General features: G+C 47.3%; 1 protein-coding gene across 2 annotated transcripts in view; it reads right to left on the bottom strand.

Annotated features, from left to right (window-relative positions):
* spdef (SAM pointed domain containing ets transcription factor) overlaps positions 1-22,847 on the bottom strand; it is a 195,962-nt gene extending 173,115 nt beyond the window's left edge. For both annotated transcript variants that reach the window (XM_072480510.1, XM_072480511.1), the window contains exons 1-2: positions 22,796-22,847; positions 2,231-2,407 (exon numbers count right to left, since the gene is read on the bottom strand). The gene's annotated coding sequence lies outside the window, so the exon portion shown is untranslated. The remainder of the gene's footprint in view (positions 1-2,230; positions 2,408-22,795) is intronic.
* Between the last annotated feature and the right edge of the window lie 1,361 nt (positions 22,848-24,208).

Raw genomic sequence — 24,208 nt, 5'->3', positions numbered from 1 at the left:
CCACGGCAGTTTCTTCCCTGCAGTTTATTCCCCATCTCCCTTGGTGACTTTGTCTCATACTGAGATGGGGTTCAAAAGAAAGTAGTCTTTTAGTTTTCGAAAGGCGTCGTTCTTCAGTGTGATCCTTGAAGGTGCTTGGCTGCACCTTAAAGTCACCACACTTGTGTGTAATCCTGTTTCCAATTCAAGTACACATGCACACACCACCTTATTTTTAGATTTTTATCTATTCCAAATGGGCTACATACGAGACTCTTAGTAGTATAGATGTAACTGGGCTTTGAATATCAAATCAGCAAAGGCCAAGTTATAGACCCTGTCAGTTGACCTGGGTCCCTGCTAGCTCACATTGATCCTATACGCTCATTTAATCCCTTGGATCCCTGATGCTGTGAAGCAACAGTGCTAACCACTGTGCTACCGTGTAGTGGGGGTGGGGAGCCCAGAAGATGGTGGCCTGGGTGGAGCAGCAGGTGAATTAAGTTGGGCCAAATGTCCTACTTTCTCCGCAATTGCCTTGCGATCAGAATTCAGTCCCACAGATGGATTGTGAGAGAAGGGAACTGCACATCCATTGATGCTGATTGGAGATGGCAGAGGCACATGGTGCCAACATCAAGGATATAATTCAGAGCTTTGAACTTTGCTATGGTTGTAGTGGCTTTTTGTTCAGCATTAATATGTCATTCAGCTAATCCCTGCACCCACCCTGACCTCCCCACTCTGACATCCACACCCAGAACTTTATAGGAAGGTTCACCTCACCCCTCTATCCATTCCTCTATTCAACACTCAGTGTGAGTGTTGATCAGACTTGGGTCAACTGCCTGTTATCTCCAATGTATCCGTTACAAGTTTGAGCCTGTGCCCCATGCCTATATCATTCAGTTTAATTTAGAACAGTTTTCTGGATTTACTTTTTCAAACCACTTACATGTTTCTGAAAGTTCAGCTCCCTATTATAGGTCATATTTTGACCCTGTGGAACCCTGAACAGAAAAAATATCCTCATCGGAAAGTGTATTATTCTCTAATACACTCGAGATGCCCTAACTGACCAATGAACAAAAACAGAATGGCTAAATGAAATACAAAACATTTGTATTTATTAACTGTGTTCCAAAAAGAGAACTGGAGGTAGAACTTTGGGGGAAAGGCAGAATTGACCAACAATGAAAGCATTTCCTGCTAACACTCTCAGCGATTTTCTTCACCAGACCTGTTCTGCCCCAGTATTATTCCCTTCAAGGTGCTGACTCTCTGGCTATCTCTGCACCCCCCCCCCCACCACTTGACTGGCCATTCATCACATATGAGCCCTAATGGTAGATGCCAATAGGTTATTCTACTGTGTGATGCCTTGTAGCCAAGCTGAATCCTGTGCTTACCTGATATACACACACACACACACACATACACACACACACACATACACACACACGATCAGCCCACTATTTTTGAATAGTACAGGCCTTCCTCATTGAAAGTGGCAGAGACAAGTCAAATATTCTTCTCTGCCCTTCAGGAAATATCCACGTTGATGGCTTGCCAAGTCCAGTTTATTGTCAGTGATGCTCAACTATCTGTGTAAGGGAGTGGGAATAGAATGTGACCCAGTTCTGCATATCTGATGCAATTGTGTAAAAGGAAATACAGGAGAAAAACAAGCTTTTCCAGTTACAATCAGTTTGCAATATCCAAAATGTCCCTGCTTTTGGTTTTGACAAGTATGGGAATATCACTTATATATAAACTTAAAAAGGAAAAATAAAGTGCTGGATCACAGGGAAACACAGAGTAGTGGGATTAATTGGATGGCTCTTTGAAAGGGACAGCATTGGTACAATGGACCGAATGGCCTCCATCAGTGCTGTATCATTCTATAATCACATTGCCACTTAAATTTCTTTACACTGCATCGTACTCCTTTTATTTAATGCAACTTCTAAATAGAGACACTTTTCACGAGGCCAACTTAGTCTTCGGCACTTTAAGACAAAATTGGGTTCTGCATATCATTTATACTGATCAATACAAAAGACAGGAGACCGGTAAATAAAACAGTATAACATACAGAGAAAAAAATCAACAAGTTTTGCCAGTAAATTTAACTGTCTTTCCTAAGCTACTGCTTTTAAAATTGCTCGAGGTCTTTGATATATTGAGAGCTGCTTTAATACATTTTACTGCTTTTCATGAATGAATGTTGACAGATAGACATCAGACTCACCTCCACTCAGGACCTTTCTCCTTCTGAAAAAAGAAAAGAATTCTTTGTATCCACCGTCAGATTGCTTTGCTGAGGACTGTGTCTGGTACAGCTCCACAATACACCTTGTACTGATGTTTCCTGTTTAGTTATAGCAGCTGTAGGCAGTGGCTGAATTTATAATCACACATTGTTTACCTGTACAAACACAATAGGCTTGCATCAGTTGACTATTTGTGTATCCCAGCCAGTGATTAACTCTTCAACACATTTCCCAGTTAGCTGGCGGAAGCAAGTCGGAGCAAAACACGTTTTGCCCCTGCGGCGGGGGCATTGCAATTCGGAGTGCTTCCTTGTGGGTCCGTTCCTGGGCAAAGGTAGCCGCTTAAAGGTTCAGACAGCACATGGTCTGTGGGGGTGGCGCCTCTGGCTTCCATAGTCGTGCCCACCCCAGTGCGACCCTGCAGAAGGCGCATACTGCGTCTGCCTACATGCTTGAGGCTTTCCCCAACTGATGGGCTCCATCGGGACTGGAGTGTGCAGTGGGCACAGGAAATAATATCGCTGCTCTAAGTTGCTTTATTTTGATGTGTAGTCGCTGTTGTAATGTAGAAGGTTTAGTCCTTTATTAGTTAAGACCCTCAAAGAGAAATAACGCTCCTGATTTTTTTTTCTGATCACAATGGGCAACCCAATGTGTCCTCATGGGTTTACTTGAGAGGTTATCTCATTGAAACAGATAAGATCCTGAGGAGATTTCACACGGTGGGAGAGACTAGAACTAGGGGGCCACAGTTTAAAGATGGGGGGTCTCCCTCTTAAGGTTGAGAAGAGAAGATTTTCTTTCTCTCAGAGAGCTGTGAGTCTTTGGAACTCTGTTACCCAGAGAACAATGAAGGCAGGGCAATTGAATATTTTTAAGGCAGAGCTAGGTAGCTTCTTGGCTGACAATGGAGTCGAAGGTTATTGGGGAAGGCAGAATGTGGAGTTGAGGCCACGATGAGATCAGCCGTGAATTTATTGAACGGCGGCGGACCAGGTTCGAGGGGCCGAATGGCCTCCCCGTGCTCCTAATTCCTATGTCCATATGTTTATTTAGAAATGGCACACACAATCCATGGGTAGAAAAAGATTGGACAAATGGGGGGTGGGTGGCGATTCTTTTCCTGAGGGGGGAATTGAAAGAGAATGTAGAAAAGGATGAAACAGGGTATGGGGAAGAATTTTATTTTTTTTAAATGGAGAGAGAGCAAACTGTAGTATGGAGTACCAAGCCTTAAAAGAGTAGGGAAGGAAATGATTTAAAGCATAAAGGAGCTATTAAATGATACCCAAGAAGATATTTTACAAACCCCAGAGAACGAAGGAACAAAAAGAGACAGACTGGTATGGATTTGACAAATGACACTGCCTGAGGTGGAATAATTTAGGAAGGAGACAGGGAGGGAGAATTTCACTAGTTTTTGATGGGCAGAAACCAGACACCTTGAAAATTATGCACAAAATAATTCCTGACCCCTTTCCTGGCTCCGATCCAGCATGCCAGGGCCTGTCACTTTGCAGCCGGAACCCGTTTGAGAGCATGTCTCATGTGGAAACCAGGGTCCTGTAAAGTCAGCAGGACCCCCGGCAACATTTTAGGAGGCAGTTCCCAGTGTGCAAGCTTCTAGTCCTCACTCCACCAGCCAATAATTAAAATCCACATCAGCCAGATCAGTCACATGAGAAATTGAACTTTCTATTCCCTTGCTTTATAGGGTTAAAGCTTTTGGTGCAATTTCCTCAGAACTCTTCGTTCACCAACATTGGCTGGTTCGCTGTCGATGGGACAACAGCTTAGTGACACTTTTGAATCATTAATTTCTCCTGTGGACATACATAAAAAGTGTACTGACTTTAGAACAAACATTGGGACACTTGCAGGGGTTGATGGGTGTGGGAGTTTGAGGTGTGCCAAATCTCACTGGCTAGGGGCTGGTTTAGCACACTGGGCTAAATAGCTGGCTTTTAAAGCAGACCAAGGCAGGCCAGCAGCACGGGTTCAATTCCCGTACCAGCCTCCCCAAACAGGCGCTGGAATGTGGCTACTAGGGGCTTTTCACAGTAACTTCATTGAAGCCTACTTGTGACAATAAGCGATTTTCATTTTCATTGTATGCTGTGGCATTTCAAGTGCTCATCTAAATACTTCTTTAATGTTGTGAGGGTTCCCGCCTCTACCATCCTTTCAAGCAGTGAGTTCCAGATTCCCACCACCCTTTGAGTGAAAAAGTCTTTCCTCCAATCCCCACTAAACCTCCTGCCCCTTACCTTAAATCTATGCCTCCTAGTTGTTGACCCCTCTACTAAGGGGAAACGTTTATTCCTAACTACTCTATATCTCTCATAATTTTGTACACCCCAACCTTTCAGCCTTTTCTGCTCTAAGGAGAACTGCCCCGGTCTAACCAGCCTCTCTGAACTGCACACAGTACTCCAGCTGTGGCTTAATGAGCATTTTATGCAGCCCCTTCATAACCTCCCTGCTCTTATATTCTATGGTAAGAAGTCTTACAACACCAGGTTAAAGTCTAACAGGTTTGTTTCGAATCACTAGCTTTCGGAGCGCAGCTCCTTCCTCAGATGAAGGAAGGAGCAGTGCTCCGAAAGCTAGTGATTCAAAACAAACCTGTTGGACTTTAACCTGGTGTTGTCAGACCTCTTACTGTGCCCACCCCAGTCCAACACTGGCATCTCCTCATCATGGCTTATATTCTATTCCTTGATTAATAAAGACAAGTGTTCCATATGCCTTCTTTACCACCTTATCTACCCGTCCTTCTGCCTTCAGAGATCTTTTTATGCTCTACACAAGAACGGATCTCCAGGCGACCTTTCTAGTCCTCACTCCACCAGCCGATAATTAAAATCCACCTCAGCCAGATCAGTCACATGAGAAATTGAACTTTCTATTCCCTTGCTTTATAGGGTTAAAGCTTTTGGTGCAATTTCCTCAGAACTCTTCGTTCACCAACATTGGCTGGTTCGCTGTCGATGGGACAACAGCTTAGTGACACTTTTGAATCATTAATTTCTCCTGTGGACATACATAAAAAGTGTACTGACTTTAGAACAAACATTGGGACACTTGCAGGGGTTGATGGGTGTGGGAGTTTGGGTTGTGCCAAATCTCACTGGCTAGGGGCTGGCTTAGCACACTGGGCTAAATAGCTGGCTTTTAAAGCAGACCAAGGCAGGCCAGCAGCACGGGTTCAATTCCCGTACCAGCCTCCCCAAACAGGCGCTGGAATGTGGCTACTAGGGGCTTTTCACAGTAACTTCATTTGAAGCCTACTTGTGGCAATAAGCGATTTTCATTTCATTTTCATTTCATTCATAACTCCAAAAGTTCACTGAAACTGTTGTAAACATTTTCTTTGCAAAGGCGCTGTTGTAACTTAAAACATTTATTTGGCAAATATGTGACCTACACAACATGCCGTGTCATTTTGATCGGAAAAGGTAGCAATCTGTCTCCTCTCCCTCCAGGGAAAGCTGGCAAACACATTTAATTCAGGACCTTATAACTTTAAGATCATGCGCTGATATGCCAATTTAAGTAGGTGAGAAAGAATCCATTTTTTTTCTCCCTCAGTGGCTGAGAGGTTTTATAGAAATGGGAATATAGATAGAGGCAGGGGAGCTGATGGGACAGCGCCCGTTGGCAATCTGCCCACAGTCTTCCAGAAATTCACTCCTCAATATTTAGTCACATTTGAGATGTTCGATAATGCTCATCTTTGATTGACATTGTTACCGACCTGCCAAAGTTCTGATAGGCCAGCATTAGGAGTCCAGTGACTGCCTCATATCACTGAGGGATACTAAATCAGGAATGGCCAGAAACACCTCATGACTTTTAACTTACTTTCTCTTCTTTACACCCTTTGAATCTCACCTTTGTCTCCGAGTGAGAGAAGAGGCAGTTAACCCTTCTAGTACTGTGGGTTCTGGAGCTACCATTCGAACTAATCTTCCATTTTTACCCATCTCAATAATACAGCTCAGAAATAGCTTTCTTGGCATTATGCCTGGATGCCTCAATTTTCATTTTTTTTAAATCATGAAATCACTTGCAAACCCTGGGGGAAAAGAGGAAAAACAGAACAAAAAGCTTCTGTTGTGCCCTGTTTGAATGGCTGAATAACCTCATTCTCACAGGAGAGAGAAGTTCTCAACTTCGCAGGACAGTCTCTCATAACAGGACCAAAATGTCCCCATATATTTTTCAGAATAAAGGTGCAATAAAACCCGGAGCAGCTATTCTTTATTGATTACTTTAAAAAAAAACTACAGAAAACACAATATAGTTCTGATGAAAGGTAATTGACTTGAAACATTAACTCTGTTTCCCCCCTCCACAGATGCTGCCAGGACTGCTAAGTGTTTCCAGCATTTTATGTTTTTATTTCAGATAATATATTACTGCCCCACATGCTCCAATTACTCGACATGTAAATAAACAGGCGCTTGAGTGAAGTTTATTTAAACAGGTTAGCCTGAGCACAGTACAATCTGACACTTGAGTCAGACCTTGGGAAACTGGAGCATCTGGAGGTTGTTAATGAAGGTCGGTGGAGTCTGGCAGAGAGAGGAAGTCCAGTTTAGAAAAAGGGTTGCGAGTATGGAGGGGTCAACAAGCCTCTCAAGTTTAGAGTTGCCAACTCCAATTTAACTTACTCCTGGAAGTTCCATCAGGATATAGGTTCAGAAACAGGCCATTTGGCCCAACTAGCCCTTGCTGGTGTTTATGCTCCACTTGATTCTCCTCCCGTCTTGTCTCATAAAATGATTACAGCACAGAAAGAGGCTGTTCGGCCCATTATGGCTGTACTGGCCCTCTGCAGGAGCAATTCACCTCGTGACACCCCCTGCCTGTCACTGCAGCCCTGCATTTTTTTCCTTTTCAGGTAATGATCCAGTTCACTTCTGATTGTCTCGACCACAACCTCAGGCATTGCATTCCAGATCCTAACCACTTGCTGCATAACGGGAGTCGGTGGGGTGGCGTTATTGTCATTGGACTAGTAATCCAGAGTCCCAGACCAAGATCCGGGGACCGGGGTTCCAATCCCACCATGGTAGATGGCGAAATTCTGGAATTAAAAGTCTAATGATGACTATGAAACCATCGTCGTAAAAACCCATCACAAATGTGCTTGAGGGAAGGAAGTCTGCCATCTTTACCTGGCCTATATGTGACTCCAGATCCACAGCAATGTGGTCGACTCTCAAATGCCCTCTGCAATGGAAGGCAGTTAGGGGTGGGACAGTCACTGATGCCCACCCACATCCTATAAATGAATTGGAAAAAAAGTTCCCCCCAATGTCGCCATTGCTTCTTTTGCCAATTACTTTAAATCTGTTCTTATCATTCCACCAAGAGGAACAGATTCTCCTGATCTACTCTGTCCAGACCCCTCATGAATTTGTATGCCTCCACCAAATCTCCTCTCAACCTTCACTGATGTGTTGGGTGTTCTGGATCACATACAGGTCACCAACACTTGAAGTAGTGCAACACTATTTTATTAACAGGTTAACTATTTAAACATACTTGAACTGTGGGTAAATACGATACTAGCTTTAACTAAAGACCTTTGCCTTGTCCTAACCAGTTGATGCACTCAGCACATGGTGAATGTCTGTGCTGCAGGCCGTGAGTTCTGTGCTCCTCGCTTGCTGCTACTCGAATGAGCGGGAACTCTGATGCCCCCTGTCTTTATAGTGCGTGTGCTCTCACTGGTGATTGGCTGCGGTGTTGTGTATGTTGATTGGTCCCACTGTGTGTCCATCAGTGTGTGTCTGCACCATGATATACTGGTGTATATTATGACATCCCCCCTTTTATATTAAAAAATGTGCCTGCGTGACAATAAATAGTGTGTGGTGAATGTTCCTGACTACGTGTGTGCGAAATATTTACAGGACCATGTACATAAAACTAAGCTATTTACATGGGAAGATGCCTGGTGCAGAAAAAACAGTGCGTCACACAAATAACGAGATGAACACTATATACAAACCACTTGAACGATTAAACGGAAGAACAGAACAGACCAGAGAGTCCATTAGTGCACATCCATTGACCCCCATCTACACCTCCCGCTGCCTGGGGAAAGCGGGCAGTATAATCAAAGATCCCTCCCTCCCGGCTTACTCACTCTTCCAACTTCTTCCATCGGGCAGGAGATACAGAAGTCTGAGAACACGCACGAACAGACTCAAAAACAGCTTCTTCCCCACTGTCACCAGACTCCTAAATGACCCTCTTATGGACTGATCTGATTAACACTACACCCTGTATGCTTCATCCGATGCCAGTGCTTTTGTAGTTACATTGTATATGTTGTGTTGCCCTATTATGTATTTTCTTTTATTCCCTTTTCTTCTCATGTACTTAATGATCTGTTGAGCTGCTCGCAGAAAAATACTTTTCACTGTACCTCGGTACACGTGACAATAAACAAATCCAATCCAATCCAAGTTCACAAATTAAGTCTCTGAGGTGGGCGACGAATTCTGGTTGACCGCCTCAAGGGTGGGTCAGGAGTCACCGGCTGAGGAGTGGACTGGACTGCGTCAGAGTGAGGAGGATGCAGAGTAACCGGAATCTCCGCATAGTCTAGGTCAGGGACAACAGGAGGGCGTGGCACTGGCGGAGGATCATGTAGTGAGCGTGGAACGAGACGAAGACGTAGATTACGGCGCAGAATGGAACCATCCGGTAGTCGAACCAGGAACGAGCGGGGAGCCACCTGCCAAAGAACCACAGCAGTTGCAGACCAGCCACCATCTGGAAGATGGATGTGGATGTTGTCATCTGGAGCCAGAGCAGGGAGATCAGCTGCACGGGAGTCATGAGCCGCCTTGTGCTGTGCACGAGACAGTTGCATTCGTTGAAGGACCGGAACGTGGTCGAGGTCTGGGACGGGAATGGACGGCACCGTCGTCCTCAGGGTGCGACCCATGAGCAGCTGGGCTGGCGACAGGCCAGTGGACAGTGGGGCCGAGCGATAGGCCAGCAGGGCGAGGTAGAAGTCGGATCCCGTATCGGCAGCCTTGCAGAGGAGCCGTTTGACTATGTGGACGCCCTTCTCCGCTTTGCCATTGGATTGGGGGTACAGGGGACTGGATGTCACATGCACAAAGTTGTACCTCCTGGCAAAGTTGGACCATTCCTGGCTTGCGAAGCAGGGGCCATTGTCCGACATCACAGTGAGTGGGATGCCGTGACGAGCAAAGGTGTCCTTACAGGCACGGATGACTGCCGATGTGATGTCGTGCAAACGTACCACCTCCGGGTAGTTTGAAAAATAGTCTACAATCAGAACATAGTCCCTGCCCAGCGTGTGGAACAGGTCGATGCCGACCTTGGACCAAGGGGACCTGACCAACTCATGGGGCTGTAGGGTCTCACGTAGGTTGGGCCGGCTGGAACCGCTGACAGTTGGGACAGTTGAGCACTGTGTTGGCAATGTCGTCATTGATGCTGGGCCAGTACACTGCCTCTCGGGCCCGTCGGTGGCAATTCTCCACGCCAAGCTGGCCCTCGTGTAGCTGTTCCAAGACAAGCTGGCGCATGCTGTGCGGGATAACAATGTGGTCCAGCTTCAGGAGGACACCATCGACTACCGCCAGATCGTCTCTGATGTTGTAGAACTGCGGGCATTGGCCCTTGAGCCACCCGTCTGTTAGATGGCGTATGACACGCTGTAGCAGGGGGTCAGCCGCAGTCTCGCGGCGAATTTGGATGAGGCATTCATCCGTGGCGGTAGATTGGAGGCCACGAAGGCCACATGGGCGTCAACCTGGCAGACGAATCCCGCTGGGTCACACGGGGTGTTGACTGTCCTGGACAGAGCGTCGGCTATGATCAGGTCTTTGCCCACGGTGTATACGAGCTGGAAGTCGTATCGCCGGAGTATGAGCAGAATGCGCTGAAGGCGAGGCGTAATGTCGTTCAAATCTTTTTCTATTATATTGACCAGCGGGCGATGGTCGGTCTCGACGGTGAATTGGGGAAGGCCGTACACATAATCATGAAACTTGACAACACCGGTCAAAAGGCCCAGGCACTCCATTTCTATCTGCGCGTAGCGCTGTTCCGTGGGGGTCATAGCGCGTGACGCATATGCAACCGGGGCCCATGATGAGGCCTTATCGTGTTGCAGGAGCACTGCCCCAATGCCAGATTGGCTGGCATCGGTTGAAATTTTTGTCTCTTTCGCTGGATCAAAAAGGGCCAATACCGGGGCCGTGGTAAGTTTGGTTTTAAGTTCTCTCCATTCGCGCTCATGGGCAGGAAGCCATTGGAAGTCTGTCGTCTTCCTGACCAGGTTCCTGAGAGCTGTGGTATAAGACCATAAGATATAGGAGCGGAAGTAAGGCCATTCGGCCCATCGAGTCCACTCCACCATTCAATCATGGCTGATTTCAACTCCATTACCCGCTCTCTCTCCATAGCCCTTAATTCCTCGAGAAATCAAGAATTTATCAACTTCTGTCTTAAAGACACTCAACGTCCCGGCCTTCACCGCCCTCTGTGGCAATGAATTCCACAGACCCACCACTCTCTGGCTGAAGAAATTTCTCCTCATTTCTGTTCTAGAGTGACTCCCTTTTATTCTAAGGCTGTGCCCCCGGGTCCTATTCTCCCCTGCTAATGGAAACAACTTCCCTCAGTCCACCCTATCTAAGCCATTCATTATCTTGTAAGTTTCTATTAGATCGCCCCTCAACCTCCTAAACTCCAATGAATATAATCCCAGGATCCTCAGACATTCATCGTATGTTAGGCCTACCATTCCTGGGATCATCCGTGTGAATCTCCGCTGGACCCGCTCCAGTGCCAGTATGTCCTTCCTGAGGTGTGGGGCCCAAAATTGCTCACAGTATTCTAAATGGGGCCTAACTAGTGCTTTATAAAGCTTCAGAAGTACATCCCTGCTTTTATATTCCAAGCCTCTTGAGATAAATGACAACATTGCATTTGCTTTCTTAATTACGGACTCAACCTGCAAGTTTACCTTTAGAGAATCCTGGACTAGGACTCCCAAGTCCCTTTGCACTTCAGCATTATGAATTTTGTCACCGTTTAGAAAATAGTCCATGCCTCTATTCTTTTTTCCAAAGTGCAAGACCTCGCACTTGCCCACGTTGAATTTCATCAGCCATTTCTTGGACCACTCTCCTAAACTGTCTAAATCTTTCTGCAGCCTCTCCACCTCCTCAATACTACCTGCCCCTCCACCTATCTTTGTATCATCGGCAAACTTAGCCAGAATGCCCCCAGTCCCGTCATCTGGATCATTCATATATAAAGAGAACAGCTGTGTCAACACTGAACCCTGCAGGACACCACTCGTCACCGGTTGCCATTCCGACTCTCTGCCTTCTGCCTGACAGTCAATCGTCAATCCATGTTAGTACCTTGCCTCGAATACCATGGGCCCTTATTTTACTCAGCAGTCTCCCGTGAGGCACCTTATCAAAGGCCTTTTGGAAGTCAAGATAGATAACATCCATTGGCTCTCCTTGGTCTAACCTATGAGAGGTGATGTTAGGGATGAACTTCCCTAGGAAGTTGGCCATGCCCAGAAATCGGAGGACCACCTTCTTGTCCTCTGGCTTTTTCATGGCTGTGATGGCAGCCACCTTGTCCGCATCCGGCCGCACACCCAACTGGGAGATGTGGTCCCCTAGGAACTTGAGTTCCGTCTGGCCGAAGGAGCATTTGGCTCTGTTGAGGCCTAGGCCCTGCTCCCGTATGCGTTTGAACGCACACTGGAGGTGACTGATCTGCTCCTGCAGGGTGGTGGACCAAATGATTATGTCGTCGACATAGACGTGAACACCTTCAATGCCTTCCATCATTTGTTCCATGATCCTGTGGAACACTTCTGATGCCGATGTGATCCCAAACAGCATCCTGTTGTAACAATATCTACCAAAAGGGGTGTTAAAGGTACACAGTTTCCTGCTAGATCTGTCTAGTTGAATTTGCCAGAATCCTTTCGAGGCGTCAAGTTTGGTGAAGAACTTGGCGCAAGCCATCTCGCATGTGATCTCTTCGTGCTTGGGGATAGGGTAATGCTCCCTCATTATGTTGCGATTCAGATCCTTTGGATCAATGCAGATTCGGAGCTCGCCGGAAGGCTTCTTTACGCACACCATGGAATTGACCCAGTCGGTTGGTTCTGTAACTCTGGAGATCACTCCTTGGTCTTGGGGGTCCTGCAGCTGCTGCTTGAGGCGGTCCTTGAGGGGTGCTGGGACTCTGCGAGGTGTATGCACCACAGGCATGGCGTTCTGTTTGAGTAGGATCTTGTAAGTATATGGGAGCGTGCCCATGCCTTCGAAGACGTTGTGGTGCTGGTCGATGATAGCGTTGAGTTGCGCCCTGAAGTCAGCATCCTGGAAGGCAGACGTCTCATCAGGAGAGAGGGAGTGAACTCTTTGAACGAGGTTTAGCAGCTTGCACGCCTGTGCGCCAAGCAGAGAGTCTTTCGAGGAGCCCACGATCTCGAAAGGATGGCTTTCGTGACTTGTGCGTCACTTCGAGTTGGCATGAGCCGGTAGCAGGAATGATGTTGCCATTGTAGTCCAATAGCTGGCAGGCCGATGGAAGAATGGTTGGTTTGACACGAAGGCTTTGGAAAGCAGACCACGCCATGAGATTGGCGGAGGCACCAGTGTCCAGGCAGCATCGTATTTGGGACCGGTTGACCGTCAGGGTGGCACACCACTCATCGTCTGGATCGATGCTGTATACTGATAATGGCTGGTGTCTTTGCTTTCGGGGACAGCCTGTTTTTCGTTATGACACCGACTCGAAAAGGCGCCTTCGGGTCCTCGGTGTCACTGCTGTGTGGGAGGTCAGAATCGGACTCGGTGACCGTGGGTTGAATTGCCCGAACATTCCTGCGAGGCTGGCTGAAGCGATATGAATTGGAAGGTTGAGCTGCTCGACAGCAGGCAGCATTGTGGCCCAGTCTTCCACATCTTAGGCATTGTCGAGATTTTGCGGGGCATTGCCGTGATGTCAGCATGTTCGCTGCGCCATCGCGCATGCGCGGTGCGGTCATGCGTGGTGCGCGCCTGCGCATTATGTTCCTCCACGTCACCGTCCCCTCGTTTGGTGCGTACAAGCGCGGGAGTCCGCGAAATGGCCGCCCTTGTCCAGGCTGAGGCCGTGGAGGTGCTCAATCACTTGGACCCGTTCCGCCTCGTGGGGACCTTGCCACGCCGTTTCAGCCGCTTGTATATGGGAGTACCGACTGGTGGCATTTTCATGTGCGACACAGGTCTCGATGGCAGTCTCTAGGATGAGTTGCTTTACTTTGAGGAGCTGCTGACGAAGGGGGTCTGACTGAACACCGAAAACGATCTGGTCACGTATCATGGAGTCAGAGCTGGGCCCGTAGCTGCAAGATTGCGCAAGGATGCGGAGGTGCGTAAGAAAGGATTGGAAAGGTTCGTCCTTACCCTACAAACGCTGCTGGAACACGTAGCGTTCAAAGCTTTAATTCACCCCAACGCTGCAGTGAGTGTCAAATTTGAGGAGAACCGTCTTGAACTTCGTCTTGTCTTCGTCATCTGCAAAGGCGAGAGAGTTGAAAATGTGGATGGCATGGTCCCCGGCCGTGGAGAGGAGAAGAGCAATCTTTCTGGTTTCCGAGGCGCCCTCCCTGTTCGTGGCTTTAGGGAAGAGCTGGAAGCGCTGTTTGAAAATCATCCAGTTGGCCCCGAGGTTGCCGGCGATGCGGAGCGGCGGCGGCGGGCTGATGTTGTCCATGTTGCAGGATGACGGAATGCTGGCGGAAGGCAGGTCACTTGCAGGTAGGTATAAGAAGTGCTTAAGGAGTTTGCAACCACTCCTGGTATCATGATGTGTTGGGTGTTCTGGATCACATACAGGTCACCAACACTTGAAGTAGTGCAACATTATTTTATTAAAAGGTTAACTATTTAAACATACTTGAACTGTGGGTAAATACGATACTAGCTTTAACTAAAGACCTTTGCCTTGTCCTAACCAGTTGATGCACTCAGCACATGGTGAATGTCTGTGTTGCAGGCTGTGAGCTCTGTGCTCCTAGCTAGCTGCTACTCGAATGAGCGGGAACTCTGATGTCCCCTGTCTTTATAGTGCGTGTGCTCTCACTGGTGATTGGCTGCGATGTTGTGTATGTTGATTGATCCCATTGTGTATCCATCAGTGTGTGTCTGCACCATGATATACTGGTGTATATTATGACATTCACTTCTCCAAGGAAAACATTCCAGCTCCTCCAATCTATCTAAGAATTCAAATTTCTCATCCCTGGGAAACATTCTCATGAATCTTTTCTGCACGCTCTCAAATGCTTTTACGTCCTCCTTAGTGTGATGCCTAGAACTGGACGCTATACTCCAGTTAAGGTCAAATCATTGGCCTGAATTTGACATTGCTTTGGCGGTGGGCACCTGACCCGGAAGTCTGTGAAATTGCATGAGAATCCGTAGGGTGTGCAGCCTGATGTCATCGTGCACTCGAGCAATATTTTGTGAGAGTTGGAGGTGCGCCTGCTATCAGTCGAGCAGGTAATTTAGTCCATTAAGTGGAGAATTGAACGCAATTTTACATTTCCTGTCTGCTTTTACGCTTGGCGGATTGGCCGATTGGCCAGGAGGCCTTTACGTTTTGGCTTCAACCCCAGGGTGGGATGAACTGTCAGGGGTGGGATGAACTGTCAGGGGTGAAATAAAATTGAAAAGGTGTCCGGTGACTGAGTTTGTGTTTGAATGCGCTGCTTAGTCACGCTTTGCATAGATTTCCCTTCACTATTTGCAGCTCCCTGACACTGAGCTCTGCAGTGGCTGCCCCCCTGAGGGAGCACATTAGATGCGCCAACCCGCACCCTCCCTTTCCTTGGCACCTGCCCTCTTCCCGCCCTCCCGGGCAGCGTTGAGCTTTTCCCAGTGCGTGTTTCACACTGACTGCCTGTTGATTGGCCAGCCAGTGTGGAATCGCATTCAGGGACTGATCGCAGCCAGAAATTCATTTCGCACCTGCTTCCAGGCCCATCGAATGCGAGTTCCCAATGAGCAAAAACTCAGGCCATTGTTTTATTCAGGTTTAACAGAATTTCCTTGTTTTCATACTGTGTCCTTATTTATAAAGCCCAGGATGCCATATGTTCCATCAACCACTCTCTCAACTTGTCCTGTCACCTTCAATGACTTATGCACATATACACCCAGGTCCCTCTGCTCCTGCATCCCCTGAAGAATTGTACTCTTTATCTTACTTTGGACGAGATTTTCCGGCTGTTCACGCTGACGGGATCTTCCAGTCCCGCCGACATAGCACCCCCACTTCCGGCTTTCCGGCAGCGAGGGGTGCATTCAACGGGAAACCCTGCTGACAACGAGGGAATCAGAAGATCCCGCCGCCAGCCAAGGGCAGGCCGCCTCCCGCCGCCACGAAATACGCAGCGGGCGGGTTGCTCGGTAAATCCCACCCATTATCTCTCTGAATTCTTCCTGCCAAAATGAATCGCTTCACATGTCTCTGTGTTAAATTGCATCCGCCACTTGTCTGCCCCATCCACCAACTTGTCTCTGTCCTTTTAAATTTCAATGCTATCCTCATCAGGGTTCACAGTACCTCCAGGTTTTGTGTGGTCTGCAATTTTTGGAATTGAGCCCTGTACACCAAGGTCCAGGTCATTAATATTTATCAGGAAGAGCAGAGGTTCTTATACCAACCATCAGGGAACTCCACTATAGACCTTTCTCCTGTCCATTACATAGAACATACAGTGCAGAAGGAGGCCATTCGGCCCATCGAGTCTGCACCGACCCACATTAATCCCTCACTTCCACCTTATCCCCGCAACCCAATAACCCCTCCCAACCCTTATGGACACTACGGGTAATTTAGCATGGCCAATCCACCTAACCTGCACGTCTTTGGACTGTGGGAGGAAACCGGAGCACCCGGAGGAAACCCACGCACACACGGGGAGAACGTGCAAACTCCGCACAGACAGTGACCCAGCGGGGAATCGAACCTGGGGCCCTGGCGCTGTGAAGCCACAGTGCTAATCACTTGTGCTACCGTGCTGCCCGAAACACAACTGTTCACCATTATCCTCTGTTTCCTGATAAACTGTCAATTTCATATTCATAAAGCTACTTTCCCTTTTATTCCATGAGCTCTAACTTTGCTGTTGTGTGGCATCTCTATCAAATACGTTTTGAAATTCCATGTATACCACATGAACATCATCGCCCCCATTGAGCCTCTTTGTACCTCTTCAACAAATTAAAGCAAACATGATTTGCCCTTAACAAATCCATCTAAATATATGACCATAGCTATTCCCTTATCCCTCATATGAATTATAGAATCCCTACATTGCAGACGGAGGCCATTCAGCCCATCGACTCTCTGAAAGAGCAACCTACCTCAGCCCACTCCCCCACTCCATCCCCACAACCTCACCCAACGTGTACATCTTTGGACTTTAAGGGGCAATTTAGCATGGCCGATCCACCTAACCGGCACATCTTTCGACTGTGGGAGTAAACCCACGCAGACACGGGGAAAACGTGCAGACTCCGCACAGTCACAGACAGTTCCACATTCTCACCACTCTTTGAGTGAAGGTGATTCTGCTAAATTCTCCATTGGTTTTTTGGTGGGGCTATCTGACATTGATGGTTTCTGGTTGTGTTCTTTCCCCAAGGGGAAACATTCTGTATCACAAAACCTTTCCTAACTTTAAAATGCCTCAGCCGTCTTTTATCAACTGAGGGAAGTGCCTCTCGGCACGTGGCACAATGGTTAGCACTGGGACTGCAGCACTGAGGACCCAGGTTCAAACCCCAGCTCTGGGTCACTGTCCGTGTGGAGTTTGCCCATTCTCCCCGTGTCTGCGTGGGTTTCACCCCCACAACCCAAAGATGTGCAGGTTAGGTGGATTGGCCACACTAAATTGCCCCTTAATTGGAAAAAAAAAAAATTGGGTGCTCTTAATTTTTTTTTTAAACTAAGAGAAGTGCCCCATTTATGTCCTATCTGTTGCTGATGTATATGCCCACCCATTTCTGATATTGTTCTTGTAATCATTCTTCTCTGTCTCTTTCCAGTGCCTTTACATCTTTCTCATGACATGGCAGCCAGAAATACATGCAGTATTCTAAGTGTGGGTTGATATAGATTTAGCACAACTTCCCCACTTTTTAATTCTACATTGACTTCTCACCTTTAACAGTCAACGCCCACCCCCCCACCACCCCATTCTGCGATTGGCTGCCCAACATGGTCATCATCAGTGCATCATCTTCCTGCACCAATCGAAAAGCGAACAGAATCTTCATTAAACATTTGGATGATTAGTGAAAAAGCCTCCCATCTCCATTATTTTTATCGCATGTAAACAATAATGTTGAAAGAAAGTGGAAACATAACTTACAGTTGTGTCTGAGCATTTGCAACATTTGTTTTTGTTATTTTACAATCCTGATGGTTTGTACCAGGAAATCACCAAGTTTATTGATTTTGCAGTATTCTACTATTTGCCACCAGTAATCGCAGGGCTTGCCTTGCTGGGATTATGTGCAAAGGGTCAGGAATTAGATCAGCTCGAGGCTGCTGATTGTACATTTGTATGGGTCATTAGACACTAATACTGCCAGGACTTTGCCGATGATCTAGCGGGTATTTTGTGCTGGAAGCTCAGCCTGTATGGACTGACCATTGATGCCACAAATGGCTGTTTACGGGGACTGGCGTCCCCCCTTGCTGCCTCCTGAATTTGTATGCATTGCTTGGCAATGTCTCCCACCCTGGTCACCAGCAGGGAGTAAACCCGAGTGACATGCAAAAGTCTGAATATTTGTGCTCACGAGGCCTAACCTGGGCTGACTCCCAGCTCCACTCAGGGGTTAAGGAGCCATTTCAGCGCCCGGCGCCGCTGCTAGCCCCTCACCGGTGCCGGAATCGGGGAGGGGTCGCCGCCGACTTTCCGGCCGTAGAACTCCCGCGATTTCTCAGTTCGGGCCGGCACTTAGCCGCTGAAACGGAGAACCCTACCCCGTATCTGCCAGATTCCTGGAAGATTCCAGTCTCCCGACCAATATATCTCCCTTGACCAACACCATCAAAAACAGGTTAAACAGTCATTCACCTTATATTATGTGAACCTGCTGTGCGCCAAATGATTTATACATGTACCGACATAAACTTAAAGAAAGATGTGATAAAATGCTGCATAAATGCAAGTATCACTTTTCTCGCCAAAATGAAGGGAAATCAAGTTGAGTGATAAAATGGCAATAGTGTGTCTTTGTAATTATACAACAGTAGCTTCTTCCTTCCCCGACCCAGGTCAACCCCAGCTGTCTGATGGACCTGCATTTCTCCTCACTGAGGAAAACATTATGTGCTGGATTCTCTGGTCCCCTATCTCTGTTTCCCAGCGACGTGCCGTACGCTGACAACGGGATTCCCTCTTCCCACCGTTTGTCAATGGGATTTTCCATTGAAGCCACCCCACGCCGCCGGGAAACCTGTGGGCGGGGATGTGCTGCCAGCAGGAACAGAGAATCCCAACGGTCAGAGAATTGCGGAATGGTCAGACATTTTTATTCTTAAGGCAGTGGAAAATAATTTGCTGGGCAGAGGCTGGGCATTCCCATCGATATATCAGATGCTGGGTACACTAGCAAAGTGGATGTCACCTATCCCTCTTGTCTCTCCCTCTTGTGTTCCCTCTTGAAAATCTTAGTGACCCTTCACAAGAGGATGTAGGATGTCAACCAATACACTGGTGGAAAAATCTGGAAGGTGCTGGTGGGATGACAGGTCATATAGATGTGTAACTTACTCTTACTGAATTCTTACCTGTATGAAGAATTGGCAACAACAGAGATTGGTGGGGCTAAGTGACCTGTTTCCAAGTAGTAATTTGAAAGTAATTCTGTATTAACATAGGTATCACATATGGTTGTGTCGTGGTAATGTCCCTGCGCTAGTCATCCTGAGGCTCAGGCTGATGCTCTGGGGACATGGGTTCAAATCCCGCCATGTCAGCTGGGGCAATTTTAATTTGGAATTGAAAACCACTCTCAGTAATGGTGACCATGAAACTATCATCGATTGTTGTAAAAACCCATCTGGTTCACTAATGTCCTTTAGGGAAGGAAATCTGCAATCCTTACCTGGTCTGGCCTACATGTGACTCCATGACCCACAGCAATGTGGCTGTCTTCTGAAATGGTCTCGCACGCCACTCAGTTTAAGGGCAATTAGGAATGGGTAATAAATGCTGGCCCAGCCAGCGATGCCCACATGCCATGAAAGAATAAAGTGAAAGGCCTTGGTGGGAGGTAGTGTTCTCCCCTAAGTGGGAAGGTTATAGGTTTCAGCCTCATTCCAAGCAGAGGTAAGAGATTTTGTTTCTGTGTTGACAACCAGGAAGACATTTGTATCTGATGAGAGGGGAGAGGTGACCCACCTCCCACCATATATAACCAGCCCACCTGGGAGAGAGTTGTGAGTCAGGCTAATGCCCAGACCACATATAAGAGGTCTTTCTTACAGTAACAAGCCAAAGCTGTGGAAAAAATGGTTCCCTCATCTACTGTTGGACATGGAACATACAGAAGATCAGCCTAATGATTTTAAATAGGTTCTTTTTTTGAGAGGAATTTGATACCATTCAAGCAAGGGCAGCACACATCATTATTTTACCACAATAACGTATTTGTTTTATATTCACAGTAGTACAGGGCAGCACAGTAGCACAAGTGGATAGCACTGTGGCTTCACAGCACCAGGGTCCCAGGGTCGATTCCCCGTTGGGTCACTGTCTGTGCGGAGTCTGCACGTTCTCCCCGTGCCTGCGGGGGTTTCCTCCGGGTGCTCCGGTTTCCTGCCACAGTCCAAAGACGTGCAGGTTAGGTGGATTGGCCATTATAAATTGTCCTTAGTGACCAAAAAAAGGTTAGGAGGGGTTATTGGGTTACGGGGATAGGGTGGACGTGAGGGCTTAAGTGGGTCGGTGCAGACCCGATGGGCCGAATGGCCTCCTTCTGCACTGTATGTTCTATGTTCTATGTACCTCTGGCTCAAAGCATTGAGAAGGATCCTGACAATATCTGTGGACAAGTAAACAAATAATGTTTGGTTTTTGAAGCAGTCTTTTTTGATTACCTATTTTTGAAGCTCACTATTTCTTCCATCAGTGATCAGACATCCACATCATCCACATGCAAGATTCCACTATTATCCTTGGATCAACCTTAGGCAAACATGAATGCAGAATGCTGCCTCTTAACAGATTGCACTCCAATCCCGGAGTAGGGTTCTTTGCCTGCGCTCAGTGGCCCTACAAAACCTTACAACCGAGATAGGGAGCTCAGCATTGGGACCAACGCTACTGTGATGCTGCATGTTTGCTGCTTTAACACACAGGGTCTCTGCACTGTTTTCCCAGCAGGCAAAGTAAGAATGAGCTGTGCACTGAAAATATCACACTCCTCATAACAAATATGCCTACTGATATCCATCCTAATGAAAGTAGACTGCCATAGGAAGAAGTGTTGAAAATATTGGTTTCCACAAAAAAAATCTGTATAAAAAGAGCTTGCATGTAACTAGGTGGAGGTCCTGTGGCACACCGGGTAGTTTTCCTGCCTCTGAACCAGAAACTCTGGGTTCTAGACCCACCACAGGGCATGATGGCCAAGGAAGGTGTGTTCATGACACGTTCAAACAGGTTGTTTGCAAAATCCTTCCAAACACTCCAATGGCTAGCGGTAAGAGCAAGAGCGACTCCTGATCAGCCACGTTTGATGGGGTGTGGTTCCCTCAAGCTATTCGTCCCTGGTGACAGACTAGCAACCTGTTCCAGGAATTACTAGCTATGGAAGCAGACAAAAGTCTGCCTTAATGCAGCACCAGGTGTGGAAAGAGAATTGGAATTGCAATGGAACTAGGGGTTGGATTGTACATTGAGGGCAGGCTTCCCACACCCCAGGGTAAATGTCGGGGGCGAGACTGCCCCCGCTTGGATGGCTCGCCCCGCTTTAATTTTTCAGACAACAGCCCTTTAATAAGCATGAGGCATAAATGTTGTCCGTCTCCAAGAAGAATGTCCGGCCTTACAGAGCCGCTTCCAATCGTAGACCAGTGGCTCTAAGCTACAATAGGATCGGTGGCCACTGTCAGTAATGCCAGAGTCTGGAGAGGAAGAGGAGCCAAGAATTCCCCCAAACTCAGGTTAGTCTGGGATCTCAACAAAGTCAGGTTGGCAGGCCCCAGTGAGAGCATTGGGGTACATGTTGCACAGGGTAGTGGGAAGGGAGAACGCGGGGAAGAAAAACTGTGTAGGAAGACCTCCGATTGGTCCCATGAGGCATGGGAAGGAGCACCAACACCCCTCCCCCACCGCACCCCACGCCCGCTTTTGACTGACCAGCAGCCGCAAGGTTAAGTCTGTCAGCCTACATGTTGGGAGCAAGCCTCTCCTTCTACCATTGAATTGGAGGAGTGATGGGCAAATTAATTACCCACTCAAGGGCCCCAATTTGGCCATGAGCAGGAGGCCCACCAATGCCTCCTCGGTACCCCCACCAAAGTTGGCTGGAAGTGGCCATGCCACCAAATACATGAGCCCTGATCTACAGGTCCATCCGCATTTTCTCCTGCCCATAAGTCGCCCATAAAATACAGCCCAAGGTAGCTTTGTGGTGTAGATGGCAGTAAAACCAACTTTCACCTGATAATTCCAACAGGAAAGTGGAAAATTTGGCATGGGTATAGGAACAGGTTATATTACCCTCCTATTTGCCTTAATTGGATGCATTATTTTAAAAAAGCACATATTTCTCTGCCCTTGGGAATCTCACTATTCCCTCCCTGCTCTCCTGAATGCAATGTCAAATGCTGATATAAAGCTCCTCGCCATCCGTTCAAGTTTCCATACTCTACGTGTTGGTTACTTGACCCGAGGGGCGTAACAACCAGGCTTATCTCATCATTTAATAAACTTACAGCCAATTGTAAAGCTTCTAGACGTGTACTCACCGTTACAATGTAGGAATCGCAGCAGTCAACTTGTACACAGAAAACTCCCACAGACAAAATATGATAGGGATCAGAAAACCTGTTTTTCTGATGTTGATTGAGGAATGAATATTGACCAAGGCACTGGGCGAACTCTCCTTCTCTTTGTCGAAATTGTGACATGGGATGTTTTACGTCCACCCGGGAGGCAAATGGGGCCTCAGGTTAATGTCTCACCTGAAAGACAGCACCTCCGACAGTGCTGTACTGCACTGGAGTGTCAGCCGGGAATTCTGTGCTAAAGTCTCTGGAGTGTGACTTGAACCCACAACCTTTTGAGATGAGGGTTCTAGTTCTGAGCCATAGCTGACAATGACTCCGTCATGGGAGCTCTAGTGCACCTCTTTGACCACACACTTATATCAGGAGACCGGTGAAGAACCACTAACCCAGCAAGCTCCAAGAAAGATAAAGGATTTCTCACCAACCTAGATCCTAAACATGCTGCGTACATTGTAACACCAACTTCCTCCTGTAGAGTACAACTGAGATGCACGCAGTAGGGTGACCTGAAGAACACTGAGCAGCTTCTCTCGTGAATGATTTATATATAAGGCACAGAACTTGCATTGGTTCGCTGCCCTGCTTCATGTAATGGGTGTGATTGTTACTGTTGTTGGCCAGTACGGTTATGTCACCGAGGCTGCAAAAGAAAAGTGCAGAAATAATAACTCACATGCGTGAAGTATAACTCAAACACGTAATGATCGTTAGAAGTGCACAGTGTTCCTGGATGTATTTAAAAGGCACTTAAGATTCTAGCAGAGGCTGCGTGGCTGTTGGAAAAAAAGAATAGGCTCAATTTTCTCTGTGACCAGGTGCAGCTGCAGAAAATATTCCGGATAAAAAATGGCTGCCATGGAGCTTTTCTATATAAAAGAGTCACTGCACTGTAAAGAAATTCATCAAATGTGAAGCACTTGGAAATATTTCTGAAGAATGTAAAAAGGGCACAAAGTAAATGCAAGTCTTTCTTTATATTGGGCAGCATGAGCCCCCAGTAACACCACGCCGACTAGTGAGGATAAAACGAAAATTGAACATGCTGGAAATAGTCCAGAGGTCTGGCAGCATCTGTGGAGAGAGAAATGGAGTTAATGCTTCAGTTCGGTGACCTTTCATCAGGATTGGGAGACGTTAGAGATGTAAGCAAGTACAGAGGCAGGGAGCGGAGGGAGTGAGAGAATAAGCAGAAGGATCTGGTGGAAAGCAGAAGTGATGAAATGGCAAAAGGGATGATGGTACAAGGCAGAAAATAGAAGGTGATTGGAGAAGTAAAGGAACAAAAGAAGGTGTGAGCGGGAGTAGCAGAATCGTTACCACCGTCTGCTATCTGAACAAATAGGGGCAGTGGTTAGGATCGAAAATTGTTGAACTTAACTTTGAATCCAGAAGGCTGTGGAGTGCGTCATCAAAAGATGAAGTGCTGTTCCTCAACTCACGTTGAGCTTCATTAGAACCACGCAGGATGCCAGGAACAGAAAGGTCAGAGTGGGAGTGGGGTGGAAAATTATAAATGACAAGCGACCACATGCTGGAGATCTGAGAGGAGGTATTACGCAAGGTAGGTACTTAGTGCACGATTCAACGGGACAAAAACAGTGTCCCATTTCGGGCGCGTTTAGCGGGGTGTTTCTCAGAGCCTGCAGTGCCCAGAAAGACTCCGCTATTCAACAGCACATTGCTGCTTTCTGTTCCCTGCCTAGGACTCATTTACATCATTTCCTTAGCTGGGCTCAGCTCACCAGTGCAGGAAGTGTGCTTGTGGGTCGGGGTGCCGTTTTTAAAGTTCGCCCTGATCTTTTGACCTCCTCAGCGATCTTACCGCAGCCTCCAGACCC

Source organism: Scyliorhinus torazame, chromosome 17, assembly GCF_047496885.1.
Source record: "Scyliorhinus torazame isolate Kashiwa2021f chromosome 17, sScyTor2.1, whole genome shotgun sequence".
Lineage (NCBI taxonomy): Eukaryota > Metazoa > Chordata > Chondrichthyes > Carcharhiniformes > Scyliorhinidae > Scyliorhinus > Scyliorhinus torazame.
Note: the sequence above shows the minus strand (reverse complement) of the source record. Positions and strands in the feature narration are given on the sequence as shown.